Source organism: Dermochelys coriacea, chromosome 12, assembly GCF_009764565.3.
Source record: "Dermochelys coriacea isolate rDerCor1 chromosome 12, rDerCor1.pri.v4, whole genome shotgun sequence".
NCBI lineage: Eukaryota > Metazoa > Chordata > Testudines > Dermochelyidae > Dermochelys > Dermochelys coriacea.
Window position 1 is genome coordinate 35,159,293 of NC_050079.1, and position 16,780 is coordinate 35,176,072.

General features: G+C 38.2%; 1 protein-coding gene across 1 annotated transcript in view; it reads right to left on the reverse strand.

Moving 5' to 3' along the window:
• Window positions 1-16,780, reverse strand: part of MLYCD (malonyl-CoA decarboxylase) — a 54,826-nt gene that overhangs the window by 9,089 nt on the left and 28,957 nt on the right. The window lies entirely within an intron of this gene.

Genomic DNA, 16,780 nt, shown 5'->3' on the forward strand with positions numbered 1-16,780 from the left:
TAGTACTGTGCCCATTAATAATCCTACCCAGAGGAGTAAGGTGAAAGGATTTGGCCATTTTATGACTTTCCTCAATTTTTAATATAATTTTCCCCTCTTTTGATGTGAAGAAATGTATGGGTAATCAGGGAGGGAGGGAACGAGGCTTAGGCTAAATTTCTATAATAAACTCAGGAGGCTTCTTCCTATTAGATACAAAAGGCAGTGTGTCTTGTTTAGATTTTTAGTCTTGATGTCAGTGGCCCTTTCAGATGAACTACTGCCACTTACGCAAGGATTTTTCTGAATCCAGCGTTTACTGAAGTCTGAGAAGAGATTATGTACCATTGGAAGCTACTTTTCGTACTATCCATCTGAACTGCAAACTCTTTAAGATAAAATTTTATGTTGAGAATAACACAGTTGATCCCATCAATCAACATTTATAGAATCAGCTGAAGCATCTCTTAGGTACTAACAGACACATGAACAGAAACCATTCCCTTTGGTAATTATGACAAAAATGAATGCTGGTATTGAGGTGCATTGATATCAGGACTAGATGGAACCACCAAATTCACTGTCATTTGGATTTAACACATCAGGAATTAACTTAGATATCAAACCTGGTGGGTGAAGGAGGGAGGAAGAAGCCAAAGTACAACAACCCAGGGTGCTTTTTAAAATTACTTTTCACACTGAGGGGGAGGAGATTTCAGACATTTATAGACTTTACAATAACATCTTAATGTCAACATAAAATTGCCTTCACAATACATTTTTCTATTTAGAGTATTTTCTAGATTATCATTAAAAAATCATCTTCATTCAGATGCTATCTTAAACTGACAAATGCTAATGGCAATCATGCTGCTAAGGCATTGCATAGCAAATTTACCCTGTACATTCTAAAATACAACAGTGCCCTACCAAGTGTCAGACACAAACATTGGAAGAAGAGCCCTTTTAAACTCCTGGATTTCAAATGTAGGACTCAATCCCCTGACCCCTGTGGATGCCCAAAGAAGTGAAAAAGGCTCTGATGGGATCCAGTCATATAAAACAGTTTTCAGGAGTCGAGTCTAAGAAACCTGAAATATGAAACACACACACAAAACCCCAAAATGTATGTCTACACAATTTAATATTCTTAAAAACAATACAAATTCTGCAAGAATAAAGGAATCTATTGTTTGGTTAAAATATTATGATGGTCACCAAGAGACCAAGATCAAAATACAGTTCTATATCCACTAGTCCTGTTAAAAAATAATTAAGCATACTTGATACCCAATATAATATGGAGTCTGATTTTCAAAAATCCAGCCATTCAATTACCCACACCTAATCTGTTTGTCTATTACTTTAAATACATACAATAGTCAGTATTTGTGCAAAGAGATTTCCAGTCAAAATGTGTAAGTGGCTATTTGTGCAAGCCAATACCAAATATGCATGCAAAATGACATGACAGCACCCCCTCAGGGTGCTTGGTCTGGTAGGGCAGTCAGTCAGCTGGCTCCTACCTGAGTCCTTATCATAGCCCCATTCTTGAGCTGTAAAGTATGTTAGTCTCAGTCCTATTGGGGTGTTCAGATTTCCCATTACACCTGCAGGGGTTAGCTGGTCTTGATAGTCAGGGTGTCTAGAAACCCCTTAGGGTCTTAAGTCTCTGAGAGATGGATAGGGAAACCCAGGTGTACCCACGCCACTGGGTTGCAGCTCAGGGCCCTTAAACTAGAGCGACGATATCAAGACTCAACAACTCATTTTGCTGTGCCATGAGTTCTTTCCTACTTCCCTTGGTTCCATAGACTTCCCCAGCCTGTAGATCTGGTTGTCCCTTTGCTGGGGTTGTCTCTGGGTAGCTTCTCACCAGCTTGCTGGCAGGACCTTCCTTCTCCAGTTTTCTTTCTCCGGGGAAACTGTCCTGCCCCTCTGCTTCTCAGCTCTTATTCTCCCAGCTGCTGTGAAGCTGCTAATTGGCACTGACAGGTGGTTACTACATTAACTTCTTTGTCACCAGGCCACCATGGGGTCCACATACCTCATCACATATACACATCTGTACATATTACAAACTGAATTTGAATGCAACTCAAAACAGATTCCCCCGCACCAAACATTTAGAGGATGGTGTGGATTGCACTCTCAGCAAATTTGCGGATGATACTAAACTGGGAGGAGTGGTAGATACGCTGGAGGGGAGGGATAGGATACAGAAGGACCTAGACAAATTGGAAGATTGGGCCAAAAGAAATCTAATGAGGTTCAATAAGGATAAGTGCAGGGTCCTGCACTTAGGATGGAAGAATCCAATGCACCGCTACAGACTAGGGACCGAATGGCTCGGCAGCAGTTCTGCGGAAAAGGACCTAGGGGTGACAGTGGACGAGAAGCTGGATATGAGTCAGCAGTGTGCCCTTGTTGCCAAGAAGGCCAATGGCATTTTGGGATGTATAAGTAGGGGCATAGCGAGCAGATCGAGGGACGTGATCGTTCCCCTCTATTCGTCACTGGTGAGGCCTCATCTGGAGTACTGTGTCCAGTTTTGGGCCCCACACTACAAGAAGGATGTGCATAAATTGGAAAGAGTACAGCGAAGGGCAACAAAAATGATTAGGGGTCTAGAGCACATGACTTATGAGGAGAGGCTGAGGGAGCTGGGATTGTTTAGTCTGCAGAAGAGAAGAATGAGGGGGGATTTGATAGCTGCTTTCAACTACCTGAAAGGGGGTTTCAAAGAGGATGGCTCTAGACTGTTCTCAATGGTAGCAGATGACAGAACGAGGAGTAATGGTCTCAAGTTGCAATGGGGGAGGTTTAGATTGGATATTAGGAAAAACTTTTTCACTAAGAGGGTGGTGAAACACTGGAATGCGTTACCTAGGGAGGTGGTAGAATCTCCTTCCTTAGAGGTTTTTAAGGTCAGGCTTGACAAAGCCCTGGCTGGGATGATTTAACTGGGACTTGGTCCTGCTTTGAGCAGGGGTTTGGACTAGATGACCTTCTGGGGTCCCTTCCAACCCTGATATTCTATGATTCTATGATTTAGAAGCTTGTCTCCTGCTAAAAAAAAAAAAAAAAAAGGCTTAAACAAAAACAAAACTCACACTTCGGCCTAATGCGACAGATATCATCTGCCAAACACTGCAGTCCGGCAACTGAGGTAGTATATTTATTAGTCAGCAGGAAACAAAGTATGCTATTCATAATGTTAGTATTAAATAATGACTGGGCAGGACATTCTATCTGTTAGATAAAGATCCTTTTAGTGAGAAACACAAATGTTCACTCTGCAAAAGTTTGAGAAAAATGACAAATATTTGTTAGCCAAAGGAAGTAACTATTTGCCTCCTACTTTTTTAATGGTATTGCAGCAGTGTCACCAAACCAACGCCTCAAAAAAATCATCAAATTGGCAGCTCTACAATGAAAAATAAATCAGCGATACCAATACAATCCCTGTCATTCTAATTAAACTTTCCACTAAAAGCACTGCAGGACTGCTTAATGCTGCAGATAAATATTTAGTGTATTCTAGAAAATTAACCAAGTTATAGAAATATAGAAAACTGAAAACCTGTATACATCTGAACACTGAACAACACTTCTTCTTGTAGCTATGGCAACAAATTTAAAAACACTGGTGAAAAATATAATTCTACTGTACAATTTACTAAAATACATGGCTTACATTGTTTACTAGTTATATTGTTTACTAATTGCTACAGTAAAGATTCATACCATAAACTGATCTCCCATGACTGACAGTCCTAGAATCATCTCTCTCTTCTATCAAATCCCAGCACACAATTCAATTTAAAGCAAGAATGAGATTGCCAAAGAACTCAAGTTACACAGACAATATAATATACATCACTGGTAGAATGAAGGCTGTGGAGCACTGAGCTGCATCACTCTATGTATACACAATTTTAATTTAGATATGGTATAAATTTTAGTTTGGACTGTCAAAGGGGCCCAAAAGGAATGAAAAAAATCAATGGAAAATGGGAGCCTAAATTCCTTTGAAAATCCTTGCCATATTCTCTAGGTGCCTGGGAGCTAGCAAACTGTTTCACAGATTCTAAGAACTTGAAAACATGGGGGCTCTGAAGAATCTCAACAAAAACAGAAAGGACAGTGAACAGTGATCAAGTTACAGAAACCAGTGACCCTTCAGGATAAAGTCTAGGGACACATCTCTGGTTAAGGATACACAAAGAACATCAGATACAAACAGATAAAAAAATCACATAAGTTTGTAGGCAGTGAGCCTCAACTTTGATGCAAAAATTAAGTTATTTTAATATATGCTGAAATGTTAGGTTGTTACAAACTTGCTTGTGCCTTTATTAAATTTGAAGAATTTCTTATAAGTACTTTTATACATATGGTATTGGAGAATAATAGTGTATGTATTTGGTTTTTGCTTCTTGTTTTATTAAATTTCTTTAAATGCTTACAAATAGCATAAGCTTCTTTGGAAACTACTACGGGCTTAATACTACTGCCATATAAATAGTAAGATGTCTTATGGACACATATAGCATCAAATAACCTTGCTATCACTGTTTACTGATGAAACCAGTGACCCTTCAGGATACCTCTCTGGTTAAGGGTACAAAAAAAACATCAGATTAAAAAAAATCACGTAAGTTTCTAGGTAGTAAGCCTCAATTATATATGTATGTTTTTAATTGGGCAATTAATTATCTGGCAATTTCCCTATCAAACTCAGAAATACAAGTACCCCCTCCAAAGATTTTAAAGAAGAAGGAGCATTATCTTCTGTGCAGACTATTTAAGCTAAAAAGGCTCTTTAAGAATCATATAAGTTTTAAAAACGCAGTTTTGAGAACTTAAATACTTTTTATACAAATGTATTTGTACTTATTTGAAACAGAATTTCAAGTCCTACTAAACCCTAATAAAACTACAGGAATAGCTCAGAAAATGGGATGAATATGAGAGTTAAAACTCTAACCTAAGATGTTCTGACAGCTCCCTCCACAAGAACAAAGGCAGTTATTACAGATTGCATATTCATATTCTAAAGATGCTACCAGGACCACCTCACTAATGTCTTCAATCACAGAATGGGTGACAGCAGTGAATATTCAATTTGAAGAATGCCCTAAAAGAGGTGTGTCTTGAACCTCTAGTCAAACTATGAAAGAAGAATAAATTTTTCTGAATTAAGCAAGTAACATGAATTTTGCTCTCATCTATCAACTTCAATGGCAAATCACACTCATCTCCTCTCATCCTGTTAATCTCATCTCTTTAGAGCACGCAAACAGCAGCATGACAACAAAGAACAAAGACAACCCCATAAAGCATTAGGAAGGAGCAACCTTCCAGTACAGCACTGCTTCTGGAACACAATGAGATCACCAAGATTTCAACATCAAGGGTGAAAGATTGCCAATGCACTAGATTTAATGTTTTCTTGTAATGATTTTAAATGGGATATTGAAATGCTATTCTACTTTATGATAGTAATGGCTTCTCCTGTTAAAACACCAAAATGGTATAGATTATATATTTCCAGAGGGGAGACATATGCTACCTGGTTAAACAGAAAGCAGCATTGGATTTAATATGAATATTAGAATTCTTAATATGCCTGTCTCAAGAGAGCTCCTTGAATGACTTCTCTCAAGTAACCTAATTTAAACACCTTCTTTGCTTTCACAAGACGCAGTTAAGGTCACTCACTTTTGCCCATTTATAAACTCTTTACGCTATCTTTAATAAACCAAAAAAGCACTCAGCTACCCATAAACAAAAATTCATTTCCCCATCTATAAAACACAACTCACTACTAGTTTTGAACATGTACTTTGGTCTTAACTTATCTAGATAAGAGTGCCCCACCGGGGCCAGGCCCACTCTCAAAGATACAATCAATCTCGGTTAAAAAATTGCCACAGAGAAACATATTCAAGAGATTCAGAGTAGCAGCCGTGTTAGTCTGTATTTGCAAAAAGAAAAAGGAGTACTTGTGGCACCTTAGAGACTAACAAATTTATTTGAGCATAACCTTTCGTGAGCTACAGCTCACTTCATCAGATGCATTAATTAATTAATTAATATTCAAGAGATTGTAACTGCAGTAACCGCTATATATATATATATTATATATATATATATATATAATTCTGTTTTTAAATTTTTCTTTCTTTCTTTAATACAGTCACAAATAATAATAGTGATTATTTTTTATTTTGGTGTTCCGTAAGTCAAGGCAAACGGCCCCAGGAGAGTCAGATAATGGGAGTCACATCCCTGAATGGATATTAAGAGAAGCAATTTGATTTGGCCTACCATTTCTTGTTTATTGAGACTATAGATTTTAGTAATTTGGGGGATAAAATTAGTTGGTGCTCAATATCTTAACACCACTTATCCTACAAGTTAATAAGCATGAAAAATTCAATTGCAAGTTGGGTAAAGGAATTAAAAAGAAGCTATACAGTAGCCTAAAGACAAGTGTCTACCACATTAGCATTAATGAAAGTAACATTCAGCTCATAAGAATGGTCATACTGGATCAGACCAATGGTCCATCTAGCCCAGGATCCTGTCTTCTAACAGTGGCCAATGCCAGGTGCTTCAGAGGGAATGAACAGAACAGGTAATCATCAAGTGATCCATCCCCTGTTGCCCATTCCCAGCTTCTGGCAAACAGAGGCTAGAGACACCATCCCTGCCCATCCTGGCTAATAGCCATTTCACTCCTGGGTAAGCTGTTTCAATGGTTAATTACCTCACTGTTAAAAATTTGCACCTTCTGTCTAGTATGAATGTATTTAGCTTTAGATGCCAGCTGTTGAACCTTGTTGTATCCTTGTCTGGTAAAAGAGCATTAATATAAGTTTTTCTTTATGTAGGTACTTATAAACTGATCAACTCACCTTTTTACCTTCTTTTGACTAGAAGTAAGTAGACAGTGTCTTGCTATAAGGCATGTTTTCAGGACCTCAAATCATTTTTGTAGCTCTTTTCAAAACCCTTTTCATTTTGTCAGCACCCTTTTTGAAATGTGGAAACTAGGAATGGATGCTGCATTTCAGTAACAGTCTCACTAATGTCAACTAGAGGAAAAAGCACTTCTCCACTTCTCATTGACATTTCCCCCACTAATACCTTCAAGTATACTCCAGCTGTCTTAGCCACACCCTCACATTGGGCCATCATTTTCAATGGGTTAGATACGAAGACCCACCCCAAATTCTTTTCAGAGTCACTGTTATGTAGGATGTTGTCCCCCATCATATAAGTATGACCTATGTTCTTGGTGCCCAGACGTATGACCTTGCATTTGGCAGGATTCAAATGTGTGTTACTCAAAGGAGCTCAATTATTCAAAACATTTACACAAGTGATATCCACTAACAATAATAATTTATTGATTTATGAAAAGATAACATTTTACAGAAAATTCTTCAGGTAATATTTACCTTGCAAATAAGCACTGAACTTTAGAGAGAGAAAACTCACAGAAGAATCTAGGCAATCTAAATATGTAATATTTAGTGTAGATGTTGAAAGAGGTTTACACAAGAGCTACTGACTTATGTGTTTTAGGCTTTGGGCATCTACATACAAGTAAACAGGATGCATTTCCCAGAAAGCTATTGAAAATGATCACCCACAGTTGATCTGTGATTGGCACTGGAGCTCAGGGAGAACCACCTCAACGAGTCTCTGATTCTGGGGCTGCCAGACCTACCTCTCGTGTAAGTTAGAGCAGCCCTATACCCAGCTGCCCCTGCGAAGATACAAAATGTGTATCCGCAAACACAGTCTGCCAATATCTGCATCTGCTCCAACAAGTCATTCCAATGTCCTGAGCTCCAGCATTAAGATGACATATGTAAGAAAAATATGTTTACATATAGTAGTATGGGGCGGGAGGGGAGGGGGGGAGAGATAGGAATTTTCTGCATCTGCATGCCCGCTACCACTGGTTGAAAATTGCAATACAAGTTTCCACCCTCCTTGCAGCTCTGTGATGGAGATCTGTTTAATCTGATGATTAACGGCTAGGCACCTCAGTTTGCAGTGTAAACAGCAATGTCTTCTATAAAAGTGATTTAGAAAAATGGGTACCACTAAAGCCTTTAACAGCAAACCTGGACAGAAAGGGGCAAGGTATGTCTAGTGTGGAATTTTCAGATAAATTACAAACATTCTCTTTCTGTGGGTTCAAATCACACACTTTAATATTAAAGAAAAAAATATCAGAATGCCGCATAAATCACCACATAACAGGACTAAATTCTGCCGCTGCCACCCCTAAATTCCATGACATTGTTACATTATTTTACTGTAATGAAATATCTGTCATTTCCATCCTCATACTCCCATGTCTCACAGCTGAAAATCATTTTTGTCAAATTAGTTGGTCATTTCCAGGGACTGTTTATTTCGTTATGCCCTCTGGACAGCCTACATCCACACTCTCCTGGCCTCTGCTCCCACAATATTCTGTAGTTACCCCAGCTCAGATCCCTCTTCCCTCCTGTGTACCAGGAAAGAAAGAAACTTCTAGAGAGCTTCTGTGGCTCATCTCACCCGCACCCCCTAGTCTGCAGCTCCACTGAACAGTGCAGGGAATATGCAGTGTAATTCAATTAACCCCTCCTTGTGAGGAAAGCTGGAGAGCAAGCAGCAGCTGCCAACAAAGGAGAAAAATATAAAACCAAAACACGTGGGCACTTGGTTGATGCAAAATGGTAAATTCCATAGCAAGAATATATCTTCCATTATTTTCTGAAGTGTTGTTTTAGCCATGTTGGTCCTAGGAATAGTAATGCCAGCCTGTAGTTTATAGTGACAAGCTTTCTTTTGAGACCAGCATTCTCATAGAGAATGTTAAGTGTAATGAGCTCTGCAAGATTCCAATGCAATGGTCCTCCTTGCTGGTTTCTCAATTATATATTGACTGACTCAAAGGTTCTCTTTGGCCAACCATGAGTGATAAAAAAAATATGTTCTTAAGAATTTGAGGAGGTTTGCTTGTACCAAAGTTTGCCTGAGTGCGGTGGTGGTGCTGGATCTGATGCTAAAGACAGTACAACTGCCACCATCAAGTGCTGAAAAATACCAGCAGTGCTTTTTGAAGAAACCATTTTCCCCTATAAAGTGACCTCCCATATAAACAAAAACAGAGCTCCAACCAGACACGGACTCAAGAAGGGCTGAAGGTGCCTCCAGTGTTTCGGATTCTTTTATGCAAGCTTGTCTACTATGTTGGGCCTACAGCTTTGGGAATAGGCTACAAGCTGTGATGCACAGATCCCTCTTAGGCTGGAAGAAAAATAGGCAACATAAACAAAATCTGCCCACTGAATCAAGGGAAAAGACTTTGTCAAAAGGTAAATTAGCAAAGTTTTGAGGTTTACTCTGCTATGCAGATTAGGAGAGCAGGAGATTTGGAGGCCACCTTTTAGCACTGTTAGGAAGCAGAAGAATATAGGGATTTATGAAAGACGAAAGCCAAGCCCTTCTCTTCCCCACATTGACAGATCTGGCTCCTACCTTCTAGCTTGCAGAAGAAAAGGAAACACACTGCCCAAAATGGCAAAACTGAATGTGAAGAACATTTCCTCTTGCTATTTATGTATTAACTCTGATGTCTGTATCATAGCTTCCTGATAACCATTAACATTTTCTGAAGTATAGTATACAGGTGGCTCTCTTGGGATGTGGGATTGTCCTTTGTTTACTACTGACTTTTAGAAGTAGTTCAACTGTTTACCCTAAACCAAAATATTCTCAAAAGAAGTTACTGGGTCTGAAATCCATTATGGAAAGGAAAAAAAAATAATAAAAGATAGCAAATCATGTTGTTGTTTTTTTTTAAGACTGATTAAAAACTGGGGAACTGATCCAATCATGGAGCTATAGTACTATCACATACCTGATGAATGTTTGAGTTTAGGAGCTTACCTTAGGTGGCCGTTTCTTGAAGAAAAAAATAAATAAATGCAGTAAAGTGTACTCATTTATGTTGTTGCTAAATTGATGTGCTAGTTTCTTGGGCTACTGATCAATCCATTCATGTTTATTTTCTTGTCAGAAACACTCACACCATCAAGAAGCTGCTGGTGGTATTTTTGTTTTTTGGTGTTTTTTTTTCAGAATACTGCAGATCCGATCCTATTATTTGTGACTCATCTGAAACTGTTGCATTCCACACTAGCTGAACAATGAAAGCAACAGTGCCAGGTCACATTTTTCACCAATGAAAACAAAGCTTGTGTAGGAAAATAAGTTCTTACTAGGTCACCTTGAACAAATTAAAGTAGTAATTATCAACAACCCAATCAGAAAGTCAAAATCTGCTCCCAACTGTTATGTATTTTAGAAACTGTTAACCTGGGCATCCTGTCTAGTCTAGTTTGCAGGTATAATATGCCACTGTCTATCAGCTTTTTACCAGTTCTCTCAAATGCAGACCTTGCCGTGGTTATCCATGTCTTTGTCACCTGCAGATTGAATTACCACAATGCATATTCTGTGAAGAATATCTGAAAACTTCAGCTAGCGAGAAATGCATCTGTCCATATGCTTACCTATCTCAAGACATTTTTCACCAGTGCTCTGTAAATTACATTGGTTTTCATTTTTAGGTGCAACGAAAGTTTTAACTTAAGCCCTACATGGGTTTGTATCACTTATTCCCAGAGACTGCTCACTCTTGGTTATACCTGGAAGCTGAAACTAGACAAAATGCTCGAGTTAACAGTTCCTAGATTTGTACATCAGGAAACTGGTGCTAGAGTACTGTCAATGGAGAGGCTGTTGGAAAACTGCGTAGTGAATTGTGCTAGTCATACATATAACCAAAACCATTAATATACTAAACAATGTTAGAGAAATGATTATCTACATTACAGGAAGACACAAAGGATTTTTTTTTGTTGTTGTACGTGTCTGATGCAGAATTTCAGAATTTAGCTGAAAAATGGTTGTGTAAACCATGACAACTGGTTTGTGTGTCTTACTCCGTAAAACCTTGGTCTAGGTAAATAGCAGGTAAAACCATCTCACAAGAGAATTGTTAACTTCAGGTCTCCCAGCAAAACAAGTTAACATGCAAAAACCCAAGGCCACAAAAACAGACCAGTAAGATCAAAAAGAATTTGAAGGTATCAGTGGGGTTGACAGCAAAGAATAGATCACAGAAGTTAGTTTTAGTAAGGTAAGCAAAAATGTATTAGTTTAGATGTATTAGCTAAATTATTATGATTTATTCATACAAATGTTTAGTTGGAGTTTAGAATGGATACGTATGAGGCAAAGTTATGGAACAGGGTATAAAAGACAATGATTGACCACAGGCATGGAAAAGACACAGGGGAAGAACACAGCAGATACCAGAGATTTGAAAATAGTTGTCCTGTCACCAGGAGAGGCAACTTCTCTTGCCTTATCTGTTTTTGCATGTATATGTAATTCATAGGTGCTAACAGCACTGTCTTAAAATGTACAAAATAAAGGCTACCAGGAACGTTTAAAGCTAAAGGGGAGTGGATCTCATCTGCCTTCCAACAAGCCCCAATTCTGGAATAGTTTGCCTCCTTGGGTCAGGGTCCAATCTGTGGATCTTCAGGACACACCCCTTGCAGATCCCAGAGCTTGGGCTCCAGCCTGAACCCAAACCTATCTACACACAATTTTTCAACCATAGCCCTATGAGCCAGACTCAGCTGATGTGGACCAGTGTTTTTAATCCCTGCATAGAGATATCTTGAAAGCCTATTTGTCTAGAATGAGTTTGACTGGGTAGGGAGTATTTTAGCGGACACTGCCTTAATTTATATTTAACTACTCTATTCTAATTCACATATGAATCTAATACATTGAGTAAGGTTCATTCTATGAACTGAGATAAATATTGAAACTGGAATGTTTAGTGCAGCATACTTTCTCCCAGGACTCCCTTTGTGCGTGGAACAAACCAATCTCTAAAGACACTGTTCTGATTTCCTATAAATACCTCAAAAACCATTTCTATCTTGATGCCTATGGTAAAATGCCAGCTGATAATGTTTAGGTAGGTGGCTAATAAGGACAACTAATATTTAAAGATCATTCCAACTGTTAATTGCTCAGTAGGAACATGTGTTCACACAGGCTATCACTGTTTGCCTTGCCATCGACTTCATAATCTCCTCCATTTGTTCTAAATTAGACTAACTCTTTTGGGCAGGGGAAGTGTCTTGCTATGTGATTACACAGTGCTTGGTGAAGGGGGGAGGGGGAGTCACAGATCTAACTGGGGCTTCTTGGGAGGCAATAATACAAATAGTAGTGAAATCCATATTTAGAAAAACATCCTTATGGGGGCATATACTTTAAAAAGTGTGTGTGCAGTTGTTTGTATCTGCAACTGGATAGAAACCTGATCCTGTATGTCTTCACACTTTAGTAAAAAAGCCGTGTCTATATTAGGAATGTTTTGCTGGTATAGCTATATCAATATATTATACTGCCAAAGTGTTCCTATTATGGAAACAACTTATATGAGCAAAACTGTGCTTTTGCTGATATAGCTTAATCCAGCCAGCTTCCATCCCTGACTGAAATAAGCCATACCAGTAAAAGTGCAGTTTTGAGGACATAAATGTGTCTATACTAGGGGCTTTTGTTGATACAGCGGTCAGTCAGATACCACATCTCTTCATACCCCTGACTGCAATAGCTATGCCAACAGAAGTCTGTAATGTAGACATGGTCTTTGTCAACCTCTAATCAAGGAGATTAGGAAGAAGTTTACCATATGGGCAGGTCATTACCTAAATGCTCACTTTGAGGGTTACTTTGCAACTTCTTCTGAATTGTCTGGAACCAGCCACTGTTGGAGACAGGAACTGGACTACACAGACCAATTCCCATATTCCTATAAATTCAAAAGTCCTTCTAATAAAGAACTAAATGCAAAGAGTGGTTATAAACATATTCCTAACTCAGTGGCTGTGTCTTTTCTGATTTAATGATATAACTTCATGACAGAATGTTTTGCAGCTTCCCTTATGAAAAATGACAACAGGGGTTCCAATTTTGAAGTTATACTGGGCATTTACAAGTAGATGTGTCACAGTGGGTTAAGTTAAGGCAAGTCAGAAAAAAAATGAAGAGTTTTACTGGAGGATGAAAAACAAGTTTTAAAAATTGCAATGCCTTGGGGAAATCATGAATTGAACAACCTTCTGCTGCTCAAGCAGATGTCCACAAAGGTTAACTCAAAACATGTGAAGGGTTACAGAAATGTATTAAACATTAAGTGTTTAAACTGGAAGGGAAAAAATAGATAAAATATTGCTAACAAGTTTACTCAGTTCTTTCATAATATTCCCTCTTCCCCCTAATATTTTACAGGTAGTAAAATTAAAAGACTTTTTCACCATTCCTAAACTGCATCTATTAGCACATAATGGTTGAAAATATCTTTGTGTTTATTATATAACAAAGTTTGTACACAGGTTTTCCTTCTCTGTGCATTGCTCCCAAATCTACCTATTTTTTACATAAATAACTTAGCTTACATTGATGGCATGCAGTAATCTTAACACCAACAAAATTTCTTGCTGTGCTACACGTCTTAGATGCTGCCACCAATTCACAGCTGACTCAGCACTGCAATTATATTGTTGGCCCCTTTAAAGTCACCGTGGATAGAACTGTGCTCCAAACAAATGTCTTGAACTCAGGCAGCCATGGAAAGTCATTTCACTTTAGCTGACCCAAAATACAGAGCATACAAATGCAATGAAGGAGTATCATCAGAAAGCTGAGCCCTTCTGCCAAAATTAGGCTGCCAGTAATATTGATGATTATATGTTCCTCTTTTGCCCTCGCTGCCACAACTCTGCAGAAGAGGTTCCATAAGACAAGTGCTTTGAGGCTGTAATGCACTAGATTCCTCTCAACTAGTGCATGTAGCTCAGTTTGGGGGGAGAAAGGGAATAAAGCCTACTGTTATGGAAGTCATGCTGAGGTCGTGAGCAAGGTAAACCTCAAACACGTATTCAAGTTCACCAAAGAATCACTGAGTAGTATCACTTAGACAACATAATGATAAACACAGTATAAGAACTTGAAGGGAAAGAGGAAGAAAGGGCTCTTCCCCTTCAAACTGTCTAAGTCAATTGGCTGAAGTCACCTGACCCTGGTTCAATCAGAGACTGAAATCACTGAGAGGGTAATCATGTAATCAAACTAACTGTTTTTCATTTATAGGATTGTGTATAGTATTTTAAGGATGTAAAATATCTAATGGTGGTTCAGAACAGAGCCTGTCTGGTGTTGCAGAATTTGAGACAGGAAGTTCTCCACATGGAAAAAAAATCAGTTCTCCCCACAAATAAAAGAAATAAATAATCCCATTTAAAAATCTAAGAATCTTTGTCCAAAATCTAACCCATCTCCAGGTGGCTGTATATTTGCAAAAAGAAAAGGAGTACTTGTGGCACCTTAGAGACTAACAAATTTATTTGAGCATAAGCTTTCATGAGCTACAGCTCACTTTCAAGAAATAACATTCTCTCATTAAAAAACGAAGTCTCTCATGTTAAACTAAGTATACTTTGCTACTTATTTTGTGTCAACACAACCAACTGTAATCAGCACTGAAAAGGGTAATTTCTGTACCTGCTTTAACTGTGAGCCAAGCGGTTAATTATCACAATTTACACAAAAATCACTTCCAAAGATATAACATAAGACTTATCCTGACATTAAATTATGCCAGCATCAAGCCAGCATTTCAAAATCTTGCAGGCAAGCCATCAATTTTCCACACCTACAGGAGAAGTCTGTTTCCCCCTTCATATATAAACCCCAACCACTTCCCAACAAAACTACAGATTCAAAGAGGTTAGATATCACACTGGAGTACCTAAAACAAATAATAAATACTAAAACATGTCGATTTCTCCCCTAAGAATGCAGGAGCAGTGTTAATGTTATGCTAAATTATTATAGCACTGAGAGTGGCTCACACAGTCTCAATGTACTAAATTTTGACACAGCTCTCAATCCTAGCCCATGTACATGTAATTAGCAGGATTGTGCCTGATCATATAATCCCAATCCAATTTGACACAAATTGCATCCTCCCAGGCAGCATGGGGCCATAAATTCTTGTAGTTTATAGGCACCACGATCTCTAATAATGGAAAAGAGTGCTGACGGGGAGCATGTGTAAGAAGTATGGCAAGGTTGAGTTTAACAAGGACAACAGGTAGAAAGATATGAGAAAAAACTGTCAGCAATGGAAGGAAGGAACAAGTGGCAAGAGGTAGAAGGAAGAGGAAACGCCAAGAAAGATGGGGAAGGAAGAGAGGAGAAAGAGTAAGAGACATTAGAAGACAAAGAAAGGACAGCAGAGAACCTAAGAGAGATACCTCTTCTCAGAGACAAAACACTGGCTCTAATAACCTTCTATGCCCTATCTCCTTCTTGCCACCAACCTTCCCAAATCACATAACAGAAAGGGAAGAAATGATGTGAGTGGAGAAGAGGGGCCACAGAACTCATCATACAAAAAAATAAAATAAAATCATAGCCCTTCATTTTAAATGCTGTCAAATTCCACAAATTCCAGTGCTGAGCCCTTCTCCACCTATTAGTTATGCAGACATGTTAGCAACAGTTTGTCTCCGTTTATTAATGCTGCTTAAAGGGCCTTTGATTCAACGTCATCCTTCCCCTCAATATCTTGCAGAGTTAAATTAGGAAGATCAGAGTCTTTGCCAGGTATCTACATGCAAGGGGTCTTCAGCAGTCCTAGCTGACATGCGGTTGACAAAAAATCCTACTGCACACAAAGGAGTTTTTCTTACCAAAAATGTTCTGAAGCTGAAACAACGATGTTAAATTAAATAATGTCTATACGCTTACAGAAAGATTTTCTGAAATGTTATATTTTTTCTTATCCTTTCAGTAGACATACTGATCCTTTGTGCACCTGGGTGTTTATGTTGTCAGCATACCTTTATCCACTAAAATAAACGAAGCTATGCTTTGATCTTAAACAAGAAATGTTGCTGAAAATTCAGTAATCGGAAGCTTTTTCTTGTCTTGAGTCCCTTCATTATTTTCATTGAATATTGCCGATGTAACAGGCTGAGCCTCTGATTTTGTAAGACTGGAGACGCAATACACCTGTTTAAAAACAAGTGATCTTAATTTACAAGAACTGGTTGGAATTAGCCTGTTTGAAGTTGGTTAGAAATCACAGACTAATTAGTGGGGTGCCATTCATTCAGACCGAGTTTCAGAACAAAAAAACTGGATTTATGATAATACCTTATTTTGATTGCTATGATTCAAAAAATTTTTTTATAAATGCTACTGGTATCCTGCTGAGTAAGCCCCTTTCTCTCCCTCCCCTCCTCCCCCGGCAAATTACCATATTTCATACTGAAAATTAAATCTTTTCAGGATATAGTGTGCTATCTCAGAGAAACATTCATAAAATATAATAACTAGTAAACTGTGATCATTAAGTTGCTAGTTTATTGATTTAAAGCGTGTATTCATCCCAGGAAAGACAATATGCACCTAGAAATGTCATTGCTATGACATTTTAAATATTTATTATTCCTTCACCTACAGCTTTAATTTCCTTTAGGAAGCTAGTATATTCTATTTCTGCAGCTGAGAGAAGAAGGAAACCATGACTGATATGAATGCACTTTTGGCACCATAGAAAAGAGAAAGGACAAGTGGATTGGTAATTTTTGTTTTTCCAACATTATTGGATAAGGACCTATATATT